Here is a 17,414-nt window from a genome sequence, read left to right on the forward strand (position 1 = left end):
TATTGAGAGGGGTAGAGGAAGGGAGAGACGCTGGAGTGCATGTGCACAGGTCCCTGAAGGTGGCAGTACAGGTAGATAAGGTTGCGAAGAAGGCATACGGAATGCTCTCCATTATTAGCCGAGGTATAGAATACAAAAGCAAGGATGTAATGATGGAACTGTATAAAACGCTGGTAAGGCCACAGCTGGAGTATTGTGCACAGTTCTGGTCACCACATTACAGGAAGGACGTAATTGCTCTGGAGAGAGTGCAGAGAAGATTTACAAGAATGTTGCCAGGGCTTGAAAATTGCAGCTACGAGGAGAGACTGGATAGGCTGGGGTTGTTTTCCTTGGAGCAGAGGAGGCTGAGGGGAGACTTGATTAAGGTGTACAAAATTATGAGGGGCCCAGATAGACTAGACAGGAAGTACCTGTTTCCCCTAGTGGAGAGTTCAAGAACTAGAGGACATAGATTTAAGCTGATTGGCAGAAGGATTAGAGGGGACATGAGGAAAATCTTTTTTACCCAGAGGGTGGTGGGTGTATGGAATTCACTGCCCGAATTGGTAGTCGAGGCAGGGACCCTCAACTCTTTTAAAAAGTACCTGGACCTGCACCTAAAGTGCAGGGCTACGGACCGGGTGCTGGAAGGTGGGATTAGAATCGGCACCTGGTTGTTCTTCGAGCCGGCACGGACATGATGGGCCAAATGGCCCCCCTTCTGTGCTGTATCTTTTCTATGGTTCTATGGTTCTATGACATGCCACGCAGTGAGAACCAGGAAGTGAAATCTACAACAGTGAATTAATTTGTAAAATCAACTAGAGAAAGCAAAATAAAGAGAGGGTAAGAATAAAAGAGACAGAAAGAAATTTTAATTTTTTTTTAAAATGTCCTGCCAGAGAGGTTGTTTGGTAGTCATTAATACCATGCTGTTAAAAGTTAGTTTAGACCTGAAATAACTCAGTATACCTTTTCTCTGGAGAGATTAGTTAGTTTCCAGCTGGGCAGGTGAACAAGTTCATGATGGTCCATTGATTCCAGCCTGCGCTATCTCTTTATCGTGAAGCTTTCAGAGAAACAGGGAATCAGGTAAACCAATTTCCAGATTTCCACATTTGACTGCGCATGAGCGCTGTCCAGACTTGCTCTTTCATTATCCCTGAAATAATGGTGAGCACTGTTCGGCTCTCCATTATTATATGAGCAATTACTGGGCCAATATATATTGGATCACACAAAGGTAGAGTGTGTCACAAAGGAGTTAAGAAGCAAGGTGGGGGGAGAAATTCAGATGAAATCACAAATAATCATAAACTCTTATCACATATTATAAACTCAAGTGATTTCTCAAAATTATCAGAACGCAGAGAGGTGATTGCGTTGAAATATAAGTCTCCATTTTGCAAGACCGCTAAGTTCTGGTCTGCTCCATTAGAAGCTTTGCAGAACACAGAGAGACTGCACCAATGGTGGAGCTTTGTAAAATTGAGCTACATTCCCATTTGTTGTGCTATATTCAGCATTCTGGGAATCTGTGTGAAGCTCATTTTTAGACGTCACATTGCTGTTTGTGGGACCTTGCTGTGTGCAAATTGGTTGCTACATTTGCCTACATTACAACAATGACTACACTTCAAAAGTACTTCATTGGCCATGAAACACCTTGAAACATCCTGAGGTTTTGAAAGGCGTTATATAAATGCAATTTTTTTCTTTTTTAATTGATGTGTTTCCTTAGTCCTTAGCAATGTGAGGAGAACTTTTTTTGATCATGCAGATGAGCAATGTATTTTGACATTTGGGAAGAAAGTCACATGGATCAGTTTTAAAAACATTGTATTAAATAGTGTAATGCCAAGATTTAGTTCAAGAGATACTCGCTAAACTGAATGGGTTTCTTCACAGTACAACTTCATTCAGTTCAGTACAGCAATGATAGCTGCATAATTTCTAGTAGCTCTCTCTTCATTGAACAAGCTAGGGCCAAATTTCCTTAGCCTTTATGGCATAATAAAGCTTGATTCAAGGCGGGTGAGGCTGGAATTTGGGCAGAGACCCAAGTGCAATTGGTTGCTGCCCCTTTTTCTGCCCATGTTAATTTCCAGCCCAGAGGTGGGCACATTAATGAGGCCCACCCATAAATAGCTGGACACGTGCAAATTCTGGAGTGATGTCACTCATGCATTTGCACCCTTAACACCACTAGTTGTGAGTGATACCTGTGTGTCGCGGATGTCCAGCGGGCTGCAAAGCTCCTTTGAATTTTAAAAGGACAGGGTCTTACCACTGCAATTGATCACAGAGTGATGTCTGCTCCGTCCCAAATCAGCCCCCAAAAGGTCTCTGGAGGAAATCTGGGGCCATTTGGTGTTATCTAGCTATAAGTGTGAATTCTCTGATATTCCATTACAAACACACATCTGTGTGATTTAGAGAAAAGCTTTATATTACATGAGCAATGACACTCATGTGGAATTAATCTACGTCACCTAACAAAACCACACTCACACCAGGAATAACCACCGTACATTACACCAACAATTAGACGGAACTCGAGATTGGAATGGTTAAGCTTAGCTAGTTTTATCTAGAAAGCTCACAAACATCCTCCGGCTCCCAGCACACCATTTAAAACTTGAAGTAAATAACAAAATCATTTCACTAACAGCACTATTAATATTCCCTGTGATTACAGTTGAACATCACATCCTAATGCATAATTTGTACAATAACAAGCATGTCTGAAATACAAGCTCATAGTTTACAGCGCAATCAGAGCTCTTTGATTATATAAGTACCTTGCAATTGTCCAAGGTTAAGTTTGCAGTTGCCTTTTGTAGTACTGCAGCAGTCCTGTATTATTAGTGAAATAGGTGAGTGACTAATATTTTCCCTTTCTTCTCTCTCATCAATGTGAGTTCTACATACGACACTCTTTCATCTGTTGACTTCCTGTAAATATTGAAAAATCAGAATGTAACTCTGACATAATTTCATATTAGCTTCTTCATGGTTCCAGTGGTGAAATGCCATTGTTGATAAATGTTTTCAGTCAGAGTAAATGCTCATTTTTACATCTATTCCTTTGAAATAGCATATCCTGTTTCCCAAATTATAACAGACATATTAACAGAGTAATATTAATTCCCTGGGAATTGCTGGTATATTCACAGTTTTTTTAAAGCGAGTGGGGTAAATTTTCATCTTCGCCACATGATCAGTAATCTGGCGGAGCAGATCGCGCGCCTGTTATAGAGCCCGCCCGGTTTTTATTTTGTTGAACTCAATCAAATAAAAATCAATCGGGTTTTATAATGGGCATGCGATCCGCTCCGCCTGTATTTAGTTACCAGTCACCGACTCCATCCCATTCCCTGGCCACTGTTTGAGGCTGAACCAGACTGTTTGCAACCTTGGCGGCCTATCTGACCCTGAGATGAGCTTCTGACCACGTATTCACTCCATTACCAAGACCGCTTACTCCCACCTCCGTAACATTGTCCATCTCCGCCTTGCGTCAGTTCATCTGCTGCTGAAATCCTCATCCATGCCTTTGTTACCTCCAGGCTTGACTATTCCAATGCCCTCCTGGCTGGCCTCCCATCTTCCACCCTCCATAAACTTGAGCTCATCCAAAGCTCTGCTGCCCATATCCTAAAGCAAATCCAGTTCAACCATCACGTCTGTGCTCGCTAACCTATATTGGCTTCCAGCCCGGGAACATCTTGATTTAAAAATTCTCATCCTTGTTTTCAAATCCTGCATGGCCTTGCCCCCCCGACCCCCCCCCCCCCATCTCTGTAACCTTCACAGCCCTACAACCCTCCAAGATCTCTGCATTCATCCAATTCTTGCCCCTTGCGCATCCCCGATTTTAATCGCTCCACCATTGGCAGCCATGCCTTCAGCTGCTTAGACCCTAGGCTCTGGAATTCCCTCCCTAAACCTCTCCGGCTCTCCGTCTCACTCTCTTCCTTTAAGATGCTTCTTAAAACCTACCTCTTTGACCAAGCTTTTGGTCACCTGTCGTAATATCTCCTTATGTGGCTCGGTGTCAAATCTTGTTTGATAATGCTCCTGTGAAGCGCCTTGGGACATTAATCTACGTTAAAGGCGCTAAATAAATGCAAGTTGTTGTTGTTGTTGTCTGTGGAAGATATCATCTGTGTTTTTTGTGTAATAAGTTTGTAAACCCGCTCTTCATAAACGTTACACATAGCCCACAGAGGAAGTCTTCCCTCTGTGTTAGATACACCTGGAATACTACTTCTGTGTTCCACGTTCTTGAACCATTTTAAAGCTCTACAGCCACTCAGGTTTTTTTTAATCTCGCTTCTCAGCTGATCAAGACCAGGGAAAGGACGCTTTCAATTTCAGGCACCTGCTAACAGCATCAAGTATGTCTTGGTCAGGTCTAGCTCAGTTAGTAATGCTCGCTCTATTCTTTCCCCCAACAACATGCCTCAGCACCAATCTCAGAAGAAATACTATCTATGATACCTCACCCTAAGAGCCTTCATGACTCTTTCATGTCCTCCTCTTCATAATATCGGAATGGAGAGATTCTCATTGGGAAATCCGTGTCCCCAGAACAAAGCTGTACTTTTTGCAGAGCCGTATACACAGAGCATCCTAAGTGTCACTTTTCCAGTTCCCACACCAGAAGCCAGATTGTCCTATGATTGATCACCCATTTTGAGGCAGTTTTGTGGCTGTAAAATGTGACGGTGATAACTGCTGCTCTCAAATGTGCTGCTAAAAAGAAATGCAATTTGCCTTTAACTCCCGCCAATAGGCCATTCTACTGCATTAAAATGGAGTCAAGTGGATGTGGCTAACTGTCCCCCTTCATTTTCCCCACTGGCCGCCCCAAACTATGACCCACCACTATGTAAGTGGCAGTATGATCTGAGGAGCGATATCCCTATGTTGTCCATTTTGCTTGCTACAGCTGAAGGTTGTTTCTGCTTTACCTGCATATCGATTTCAGTTATTTGGAGCTTTGCAGGGTCTGTTAGGGCTTTTACTTCTCTGTGTGTACGGCTCTGCAGAAAGTACAACTTTGTTCTGGGGACATGGATTTCCCAATGAGAATCTCTCTATTCCTATATTATGAAGAGGAGGACATGAAAGAGTCATGAAGGCTCTTAGCGTGAGGCATCATAAAAAGTATTTCTTCTTACGTGCATATACCCACTCTTCAGCATTTATACGAGGTCTTACTGAGACATTTCTGACTGTCAGTATTTCAGAAGACTGTGCTTCTCCCTGGAGACTACTGGGAAGATAATGTCAGCTGTTGGCTGAAGATCTGCAGCCCACTTCCACTGGGAGAACAGCATTGTCAGTGCCAGTCAAAGTCACCACTACCTCCAATTTCCATCCCAATGGAACCAAAGAAAATAAATGACAACTACACAATTCTACAGAATGGTAGGGTTCCTACAGACACAAGGGGCAATTGATAGAATGCCTGTGCCACTCAAAGCCCCATATGACAACCCCTCAATTTTATGAATAGGAAAGGCTTTCATGTGATATAGGTGCAGCTAGTGTGCAATGCCGATCACCTTATTCTGCACATGAATATACAATACCCAGAAAGCTGTCATGCAGCTTTCATCATGCAACAATCTACCATACCAGCCCTCATGACTCAGAGCCATGTATCAGAATGGTTGATTAGTGATCAGGACTATCACTTGCTGCGATGGCTTATGATGCCAGTAAAGCCTCCTCAGGCAGAGGAGGACAACAGATATAATTAGTCACAAGGTATACAAGAAGTGTGATAGAGCAGACAACAGTCTGATGTCTCGAATTAGCTGCCTAGATAAATCTCATGTAGTCCTGCAATACAGCCCAGCAAAAGTCTCGAGCATCATTGTAGCTTGCTGTATACTATATAAAATCAAATTGAAGAAAGGTTTGTTGCTTCTGGAAGCATGGGGGCAGGGGGAGGGGGAAGCAACATGAGTTGGGGGAGCACAGGATTAATAAGCCCCTCCGTCCGAAAACAAAACAGACCTGAAAAATATCATCCTAGAATTTTATTGAAGTATGGTGACATGATAGAAGTTGAGTTTGCTGTGTTTCTGTATCTTTAGAATTGTCTTTGAATTAGGTGACAGCTGTCTGTTAGCTAAGTGGTAGCCTGTCAACTAGGTAAATGTAACTAAGCTACAGAGGCCAGTTCACCAGTGTTTACAGAATAAACACAATATTACCAGCAATGATTCTTTCACTCCTGAGAATAATGTTTTTGGTCAGCAAGTATCTGCATGAGCCTTTTACAACCAAAGAAAAATACATCCTAGATTTCCTGATGGAAAATGAACAGTTACATTCTATCTGACTTCACCCAGGAGAAACCAATAGCCTATAGCCTCACACATTAGGGATGAATGTAGGGTCAAAACTGGACACTAACACTCATGCTTGTGTGCTCATTCAAGATTTTTGGTTGAGTGCTGGGGTCTGACTTATTGGTTACGCAAGTGAGATGCATTTGCATTCCAGCTCACTGAGTACCCACTGTTAACTGTGCAGAATGGAGCAGTGGACATGCGGAGATCTGCTTTGATGAGTCACTATTCCTTCTGTATAGTTTTGTTTCTCGGCCTAGCTTTCTCCTCTTGACAAAGATAGGAGTCGATAGCCTCCAGAGATTCTGTTGCAGGCAATGTTGAAGCAATGAAGTGGTCCCGAAATGCACCAAATTATGTTAGATCTTCAATGTACCAAACTGTGTAAGGTCCTCAATGCACCAAATTATGTTAGATCTTCACTGTACCAAACTGTGTAAGAACATAAGAACATAAGAACATAAGAAATTGGAGCAGGAGTAGGCCAATCGGCCCCTCGAGCCTGCTCCGCCATTCAATAAGATCATGGCTGATCTGATCCCAACCACAAATCTAAAGAACACAAGAAGTCGGAGCAGGACCCGGCCACATAGCCCCTGGGCCCTCTCCGCCACCCACAGGGCATTGACCGATCCGAACTCAGCTTCATGTCTAATTTCCTGCCCGCTCCCCATAACCCCTAATTCCCTTTACTTCTAGGAAACTGTCTATTTCTGTTTTAAATTTATCTAATGATGTAGCTTCCACAGCTTCCTGGGGCAGCAAATTCCACAGACCTACCACCCTCTGAGTGAAGAAGTTTCTCCTCATCTCAGTTTTGAAAGAGCAGCCCCTTATTCTAAGATTATGCCCCCTAGTTCTAGTTTCACCCATCTTTGGGAACATCCTTACTGCATCCACCCGATCAAGACCCTTCACAATCTTATATGTTTCAATAAGATCGCCTCTCATTCTTCTGAACTCCAATGAGTAGAGTCCCAATCTACTCAACCTCTCCTCATATGTCCGCCCCCTCATCCCCGGGATTAACCGAGTGAACCTTCTTTGTACTGCCTCGAGAGCAAGTATGTCTTTTCTTAAGTATGGAGACCAAAACTGTATGCAGTATTCCAGGTGCGGTCTCACCAATACCTTATATAACTGCAGCAATACCTCCTTGTTTTTATATTCTATCCCCCTAGCAATAAAAGCCAACATTCCGTTGGCTTTCTTGATCACCTGCTGCACCTGCATACCAACTTTTTGATTTTCTTGCACTAGGACCCCCAGATCCCTTTGTACTGCAGTACTTTCCAGTCTCTCGCCATTAAGAAAATAACTTGCTCTCTGATTTTTCCTGCCAAAGTGCATAACCTCACATTTTCCAATATTATATTGCATCTGCCAAATCTCCGCCCACTCACCCAGCCTGTCTATATCCCCTTGCAGGTTTTTTATGTCCTCCTCACTCTCTACTTTCCCTCCCATCTTTGTATCATCTGCAAATTTTGATATGTTGCACTCGGTCCCCTCCTCCAAATCGTTAATATAGATTGTAAAGAGTTGGGGACCCAGCACCGACCCCTGTGGAACACCACTGGTTACTGGTTGCCAGTCCGAAAATGAACCATTTATCCCAACTCTCTGCTTCCTGTTTGATAACCAATCCTCCACCCATGCCAGAATATTACCCCCAATCCCGTGATTTTTTATCTTAAGTAATAATCTTTTATGTGGCACCTTGTCGAATGCCTTCTGGAAGTCTAAATACACTACGTCCACTGGTTCCCCTTTATCCACCCTATACGTTATATCCTCGAAGAACTCAAGCAAATTTGTCAGACATGACTTCCCCTTCATAAAGCCATGCTGACTTTGTCCTATTAAATTATGCTTATCTAAATGTTCCGTTACTGTCTCCTTAATAATAGACTCCAAAATTTTACCCACCACAGATGTTAAGCTAACTGGCCTATAATTTCCAGCCTTCTGCCTACTACCCTTTTTAAATAACGGTGTTACATTAGCAGTTTTCCAATCTGCCGGGACCTCTCCTGAGTCCAGGGAATTTTGGAAAACTATCACCAAAGCATCCACAATCCCTACTGCCACTTCCCTCAAGACCCTAGGATGGAAGCCATCAGGTCCAGGGGATTTATCCGCCTTGAGTCCCATTATTTTACTGAGTACCATCTCTTGAGTGATTTTAATCGTATTTAGCTCCTCCCCCCCGAGAGTCCCCTGTTTGTCCAGTGTTGGGATATTCTTAGTGTCCTCTACTGTAAAGACTGAAACAAAATATTTGTTCAGCATTTTTGCCATCTCCATGTTTCCCACCATTAATTTCCCGGTCTCATCCTCTAAGGGACCTATGTTTGCCTTAGCCACCCTTTTTCTTTTTATATAACTATAGAAACTCTTGCTATCTGTTTTTATATTTTTTGCTAATTTCTTTTCATAATCTAACTTCCCTTTCTTAATCAATCCTTTAGTTACTTTTTGCTGTCTTTTGAAGAATTCCCAATCTTCTATCCTCCCACTAAGTTTGGCTACCTTATATGTCCTTGTTTTTAGTCGGATACTATCCTTGATTTCTTTACTTAGCCACGGGTGGCTGTCATTTCTTTTACACCCTTTTTTCCTCAGTGGAATATATTTATTTTGAAAGTTGTAAAATAACTCCCTAAATGAACACCACTGCTCATGTACCGTCTTACCCTTTAATCTATTTTCCCAGTCCACTTTAATCAATTCCGCTCTCATACCATCATAGTCTCCTTTATTCAAGCTCAGTACGCTTGTTTGAGAATCAACCTTCTCACCCTCTAATTGGATATGGAATTCAACCATGTTGTGGTCGCTCGTTCCAAGGGGATCCTTAACTAGGACATTATTAATTAATCCTGACTCATTACACAGGACCAGGTCCAAGGTTGCCTGCCCCCTTGTAGGATCAGTTACATACTGCTCAAGAAATCCATCCCTGATGCACTCAATGAACTCGTCCTCAAGGCTGCTCTGCCCAATTTGATTTGTCCAGTTAATATGATAATTAAAATCCCCCATAATTATGGCTGTTCCCTTATTACATGCCCCGACTATCTCCTGATTAATACTTCTTCCAGCAGAGTTGCAACTATTAGGAGGCCTATATACTACGCCCACTAATGTTTTTTTTCCCTTATTATTCCTTATCTCCACCCAAACTGTTTCATTATCTTGATGCTTTGTCCCAATATCATTTCTCTGTATTACAGTGATTCCTTCCTTTATTAACATAGCCACCCCACCTCCCCTTCCTTCCTGCCTGTCCTTCCTGATTGTTAAATACCCTGGCATATTTAATTCCCAGTCGTTGTCACCCTGCAGCCATGTTTCTGTAATGGCCACAAGATCATACCCATACGTAGTTATTTGTGCCGTTAACTCGTCCATTTTATTACGAATGCTACGTGCATTCAGATAAAGAACTTTCAAATCTGTTTTGTGACGCTTAGTTCCTGCTTTTTCCTTTTTTAACACTTTACCTATTACTCCATACCTTCTGTCCCTTCCTGTTACGCTTTCCTCTCTCTCCCTGCTCAGGTTCCCAACCCCCTGCCACTTTAGTTTAAACCCTCCCCAACAGCACTAGCAAACACTCCTCCTAGGACAGCTGTCCCGGCCCTGCCCAGGTGCAGACCGTCCGGTTTGTACTGGTCCCACCTCCCCCAGAACCGTTTCCAGTGTCCCAGGAATTTGAATCCCTCCCCCTTGCACCATTCCTCTAGCCACGTATTCATTTGAAATATCCTCCTATTTCTACTCTGACTAGCACGTGGCACTGGCAGCAATCCTGAGATTACTACCTTTGAGGTCCTATTTTTTAATTTACCTCCTAACTCCCTATATTCTGCTTTTAGGACCTCATCCCCTTTTTTACCTATATCGTTGGTGCCTATGTGCACCACGACAGCTGGCTGTTCGCCCTCCCCCTCCAAAATGTTCTGTAGCCGCTCCGAGACATCCTTGATCCTTGCACCAGGGAGGCAACACACCATCCTGGAGTCTCGGTTGCGGCCGCAGAAACGCCTGTCTATTCCCCTTACAATTGAGTCCCCTATCACTATAGCTCTGCCACTCTTTTTCCTCCCAGCCTGTGCAGCAGAGCTACCCGTGGTGCCAGGAAGTTGGCTGCTGCTGCCTTCCCCTGATAAGTCATCCCCCCCAACAGCATCCAAAGTGGCATATCTGTTTGAGAGGGGGATGGACACAGGGGACCCCTGCACTACCTGCCTGCATCTCTTACTCTTCCTGGTGGTCACCCATTCACTTCCTGCCTGTATACCCTTTACCTGCGGTGTGACCAACTCGCTAAACGTGCTATCCACGAGTTTCTCTGCATCGCGGATGCTCCACAGTGAGTCCACCCGCAGCTCCAGCTCCGAGATACGATCGGTCAGTAGCTGCAGGTGGACACACTTCCCGCACACATGGTCGGCAGGGACACTGGTAGTGTCCATGACTTCCCACATCTTGCAGGAGGAGCATATCACGGGTGCGAGGTCTGCTGCCATGACTTGCCTTAGCTGAGTTACCCCTTTTAAATTACGTTGAAATTAGAAAATGTTAACTATACTAGGGACCTAGGTTCACTAAAAAAAAAACACTATCTGTACCAAAACTGTATTAGATCTTCAATGTACCAAACTGTGTAAGGTCCTCAATGCACCAAATTATGTTAGATCTTCAATGTACCAAACTGTGTAAGGTCCTCAATGTACCAAACTATGTAAGGTCCTCAATGTACCAAACTATGTTAGATCTTCAATGTACCAAACTGTGTTAGATCTTCAATATACCAAACTATGTTAGATCTTCAATATACCAAACTATGTTAGATCGTCAATATACCAAACTGTGTAAGGTCCTCAATGTACCAAACTATGTTAGGTCCTCAATGTACCAAACTATGTTAGGTCCTCAATGTACCAAACTATATTACATCTTTAATGTACCAAACTATGTTAGATCTTCAATATACCAAACTATGTTAGATCGTCAATGTACCAAACTGTGTAAGGTCCTCAATGTACCAAACTATGTTAGATCCTCAATGCACCAAACTGTGTTAGGTCCTCAATGCACCAAACTGTGTTAGATCCTCAATGCACCAAACTGTGTTAGATCCTCAATGCACCAAACTGTGTTAGATCCTCAATGCACCAAACTGTGTTAGATCCTCAATGCACCAAACTGTGTTAGATCCTCAATGCACCAAACTGTGTTAGATCCTCAATGCACCAAACTGTGTTAGATCCTCAATGTAGGGGAGTCAGGAACTGAATTTAAGAATGCAGTGGGATGACATTCTAATGCACACAAATGGCATGTTATTGAGTCCGGGTCAGAACTACACAAAGATTTTGTCCAGCACGCAGGCACGAAGATTATCTGTGTGCAAAGAACAAGGCCTTTTGAATATTGTTAAATGCCTGTTGTGCGTCATAATTTCACAGGGAAAAACTAAAAAGGGAAAATTGGCAATGATACAAAATATTGCTCGAATGCGTGCACATTGTGATGGTGCCTGACCACTTCAACGCAATATTGCCCCTCACTCGGAATGCTAATGTTAATTTATTAATGCAGAATTGAACTCCTTTGAGGCCTACACTGTCTTCAATAGTAATTTGGGAAACATATTGTGTGTGATTAGTTTCATGTTGATAATTACTATTTTTGTGGGTCATTAGTAATTAGCCTAGCCCTGAATGTTGCATGAGACTATAATGGGCTGCGGCAGTGCAAGTGGACAGCCTGCGATTGCTGTTCTCCGGAGGCCAAAAACCGCAGCTCAGCATGAAACTGTTCCAGGATGATTAGTGGATCATTAAGAATAATTACTCAACTGTCATCAGGACCGCTGTAAAACCAGCACTAGAAGAGATGGGTCATGCCACTTACTAATTCCTCCGGTGTCCTACGACCATCCCACAGAGAGTACGGTACAACAAATGGCAAAAATCTTTAACCCAACTGCTAGTTGACAGATTCTTTCAACACACACAATGCTTCAGAAGCATTTTAATGAGGAAATTTGTGCGCACGATGTGGTGTTTTACATAGGCAGCAGGTTATGGCACAAATAATGACATTTTCAGTCCTCGTAAACATTACAAGCTTGACATTTTGTTCACCATGTTGACTTAACCCATGATACTGAATACGCATTGAAGCTAGGAAATGTTTTATATAGCATCAATAAAAATTAAGATTTATAATATTAATTTTCCTCCCTGTTTCGGTCACACTATCGTGCTCCTCCCATGGTGACAGAGAGGGTTGGCAGGCAAGCTGTTCACAGACCTGCACCGCTATCATGGGCTGTAAATTGAAATGATGCCACAGCAGATGCTGTGTTTACCACAGCTTGAGGTATCTAATAAGGACAGAATTGATGCAAAGCCCTTCATAATCATAGATTGTTCATAAATGGTGTGCTGAATTCAGCATATTCTTTTTTTAATAAGTATATTTTGGACGCATCTTTGTGCTTTATTATGAGATGCGACTTGTATTGATATGATTGAATGCATCATTTTTATTTATTTTTTTCTGCATCAAGTTTCCCACTGCCCATTAGGAGAAACAGCAGGTAATTGAGAATGTATCAGTGGTTGAAGTGGGAGAGCTGAGAATTCTGACAAACCTCATTCTATATCAGAATTTCTCAGTGTCTCACAGAGCCAGAAGAAAATTCGAGACTGCAGTCACAGTGAAGAATATGTGTGACTCATACATATCTTCAGGTGACGTACAGATTTGACTGTGCTCTATAAAATGTCTTCTCTATGTTAAATTCTAAGTGCTATTCTTTCAAATGTATATTCAAATGGAGAACGATATGGAAATATCCGTGTGTTGTTTGAAAGAGATGCAGTGGGTTACTTCAATGTCGTACCAATCCTCTCTGAAGGACAAAATGAACACTCGGGAGAATGGGTGTCTCATGTGAACTGGGTGATAAATGAATTCCACGTTCTAAATGTGGCTAGTGCATTCTACCATGAAACTATGTCATGGACCTAACTATAAAACAGCAGGGTCACTACTTTATAAATACATTTCAATGCTTTCTTGTAAAATCCCATCAGCATATATTGAACCATTTCACCTGTCTACATTGATAATACTCCAATGGAAATGACCTATTTCCCAATAATGTCATTTGGCTGAATGAAGTTATTGGATTGCGTTGAAGGTCTTCAAGATATTACTTTAATTAAATCATTTCCTATAATAACTTTCACCATGGTGTATAAAGAGGTATACAGAGTGTAGCTTGAGTTTACAGTATAGGCAAATTTAAGCTATTACTACAGTGGAATGTCCATTATCCATCACTATGGTAGGACCCACCTTCCCCTTGCTGGTGGGGAATGGAAATGGGCAGATAATTGAGTGATCGAAACTTTTTAGTCTTATAAGTATGGTCCAGTAATATTCCACTCACAGGAATGAAAACAGGTTCAATTTAAATAACAAAAAAAAGTGATGTTGTTGAGTTCACTAAGAAAAGGTGATGGAATACAAATATTGAAAGAAACATTAGTCGGCTATGCAGACATTTCACATAAGCCTTTGTGGAAATCTGCCAGATAATTGGGAAGGTGGATAATTAGCGTGCAGATAGAATCATAGAATCGTAGGAAGATTACAGCACGGAAGGAGGCCATTTGGCCCATCGAGTCCGCGCCAGCTCTACGCAAGAGCAATCCAGCTAGCCCGACTCCCCCGCCCTATCCCCGTAGCCCTGCAAATTTTTTCCTTTCAAGTACTTACCCAGTTCCCAGATAATGGAAGTTCCACAGTATTTGTGTGTGAGTAGCATCCGACTCTTCCGGCATCAACAAGTCTATACAGTCTCTGATGAGAAGTGAGCTGAACGGAAAGAGGGTACAGATTGTCAGATTTTTTTTCCTTTGTGGGATGATCTACCTAACGACCAACCTGAGCTGTCAAAGAAACCCCATCGCACAAGTGGTTGTGGGATGCTAGTATAGATCATTTGGTGAGTAAATGTGTATTCGCTATAATAGACAGGTTAATATTTGAGGGCAGGATTGCCTATTTTAGGAAAGGAGTAGCCACACTTCACTGCAGTTAGGTGCTGCAGTTCTAGTGCTGCAGTATATTTTGCATGCAAATGGTTACAGTACAGAGTTACCTGCAATGCTGTATAGACTAGTGTATATTTTACAGTCACCATCACTGATGATGTCAGATGATGGAGTGTAAGACCAACCACAACAACTTGTATTTATGTAGCAGATTTAACATCGAAAAATGTTTCAAGGCACTTCACAAGGGCGTAATCAGACAGAAATGGATGGTAAAACAAAGAAGCAGGTATTGGCCCGAAAATTGCACTGAGCGGCGAACGAACGGCGCCCACCGTTCATTAGATTTAAACTTGCCCACCAACGATCCACGGGCTTTAGTGCAGGAACTTCCTCTAATGGTGAGCTGCGAAAAGTGCAGCGTCCTCTCCCGGGCACCTGTGAGCAGGGAAAGGATCTCTCTCTCCCCTCAACCAATCAGATTGAAGCATCCTTGGCAAGCCGCCTAGAGTCAGAACCAGGAAGTGCAAGCTACATCAGTAAATTCAATGTAAAATCAGTTAGAGAAAGCGAAATAGAGGGTAAGAAATATTGAATTAAAAGACAGAAATAAAAGAAAATTAAAATTAGAAACATTTTTTAAAAAGAATCTCCAACAATTTAAATCAGAATGAATGAGACTCCGTGTTTTTAAAAGTTAATTTTCAGTGTCAGAGAGGTTGTTTGGCAGTCATTAATACTTACCACGCTGTTAAAAGTTATTTTACACCTTAAAAACCTAGCATACCTTTCTCTGTGTAGATTAGTTCATTTCTAGCTGGGCAATGCAGCAACTTCACGCTGGTCCATTTATTTCACCAGCGAGCTGTCCTTCCTGCAGAGCTTTCAAACGAGCAGGGAATCTCATCGAGCAACTTCTGGATTTGCACCTTTGACTGTGCATGCACGCTCGCTGGAAGTCTCCCTTCCATCTGCCCCGAAATAACGGTGAGCACTGTTCGGCTCTCCATTATTTTTGGAGCAAATTTCGGGCCAATAAGAGAGGTGTCAAAAAAACGGGATTTAAGGAGGGGATTAAAGGAGGTGAGGGTGGTGGAGGGATTTAAAGATAGAATTTAAGAGCATACGGCTGAAGGCACGGCCACCAATGGTGGGGCGAGGAGGGGAGTGGGGCAATGCATGAGGCCAGAATCAGTGGAAGGGAGACTTTGAGGCGTGGGGGGTTCTCGGGCTGGAGGAGGTTACAGAGATAGGGAGGGGCAAAGCCATGAAGGGATCTAAACACAAGGATGAGAATTTTAAATTGGAGGTGCTAGGAGACTGGAAGCCAATGACCCGCTTTTTCAGACTATCTTGACGTAAATGTATGTGAGCTGGTGCTCGTGCTGTCTGGAGTGCTTGATGGGTGCTCGTGTAAGGCGTTAGCTTCATGCTCATTTATATTAAGAGAAAAGTCGCTAAACAAAGAGAAAGGAAACATGTTAATGTGAGATATGTGGGGCAAAGCCAATTGTGCCATGCTGCTGCTGGGCAGAGATGACAGCATGTTACTGAGTGAGTGAGCTTGAAAGGCAAGTAAGAAAAAGTTGAAGAGAACATTTATCTGGTTGGGATGGCACAAAACCACCAAGCTCTCCCTTGTTCACAGCCTCCATAAGCTCTAGCCCTATAATTTGTAAGGCTGAGCTGGGCTGTCAGCAGTGCATGTTCTCTCTTGGTTGCTGCAGGAACCATTCTCCTTTAAAAACAGACACTTCTAGCATTTGGATGTAATAGGAGATGGACCTCAATTCCCAGTGTACATTACACCTTGCATAAAGGGGTGACTACATAGCATCCAAGTAATTTGAGATGGCAAAATACGCAACAATTATCTGAAACAAGGAAAGCCTTTCCTATTGACAGTTACCAAATTGCAGCTAAAGGTTTACAGAGACGGTAGTTTGGGGGTGCAGGATGTGAGTGTTGTGCCAATGCTTTCCATGCTACGTTGCTCATACATGACGTATTCACTGTTAACTATTTCCTGCCATTCTCACTGCATATCGCCTCAGATAGGAGGGCTTCCTTTGAGACCTTACTCTGCTGCACCTACTCCAAACATATTCAGAGTCTTCTCATTGAAGAGGATAGTTCTGATACTTGATCCCGGATGCATGGCCAACCACTTCACCTCAGTCAGATACCATGGTCTACATCCAAAGAAAGGAACAGTGGCCCTTTAAGAGCTCATGCACTCCAGACTCCTTACTCACCTGTTACCATCGTGTTCTCTGCACATGTGGAAAATGGGCAAGGAGCATGTTACATTTAAGTAAATGAGCTGACTTCGCTTGATTTGGCTCTTGCAGTGCAGGAGCACAGGTGCACATAGCAACCTTAGGGTCGAAGAATCATCCATCAAACAAAAGTATTCTGGTTTTATGGATGTATGGATAATGAGGCCTGAGGCTCCCCAGATATTGGGCCTCAGGCCTCATTATAATGAAGCCGGAACGGAGCAACAGCCCCCGGCAAAGAATAGTGAAATATCGGGCCACTGCGATGGCGTTGGCTGCCTCAGGCAAAACAGCCTTGGAGAGGGAACCTCAAGCAGGTGTGAGGCCCCTTATTTGCATATGCAGAGGGACTATAGTCTGCTTCAGGTGTTAGTAAAGGACGCCTTTTGTTTGTCCTTACCCAATATGCCGGGTGATGCACTTCTGAAGGACAGGCGCTGCCTGGACCAATTTCTAGGCCCAAATAGTCAAAAGATTTTAGGAAGCAGGGAAAAAGGGTGATTGGAAAATATATGAAACTAAATTGAAGGCTGCTAAAAAGAAAATCCATGGTTCTAAGTAAAAACTGAAAAAGGAAATCAGCAGCGACGTTAGGGAAATGAATAGAATGTTGGCTCCTTTAATAAAAAGAGAGAAGATAATACAGTGTTTTTGTTTATATGGTTATTTCTCAGTTTAAGCTATAGAAAATAGTGCATGACTTT

Source organism: Heptranchias perlo, chromosome 25 (assembly GCF_035084215.1).
Source record: "Heptranchias perlo isolate sHepPer1 chromosome 25, sHepPer1.hap1, whole genome shotgun sequence".
NCBI lineage: Eukaryota > Metazoa > Chordata > Chondrichthyes > Hexanchiformes > Hexanchidae > Heptranchias > Heptranchias perlo.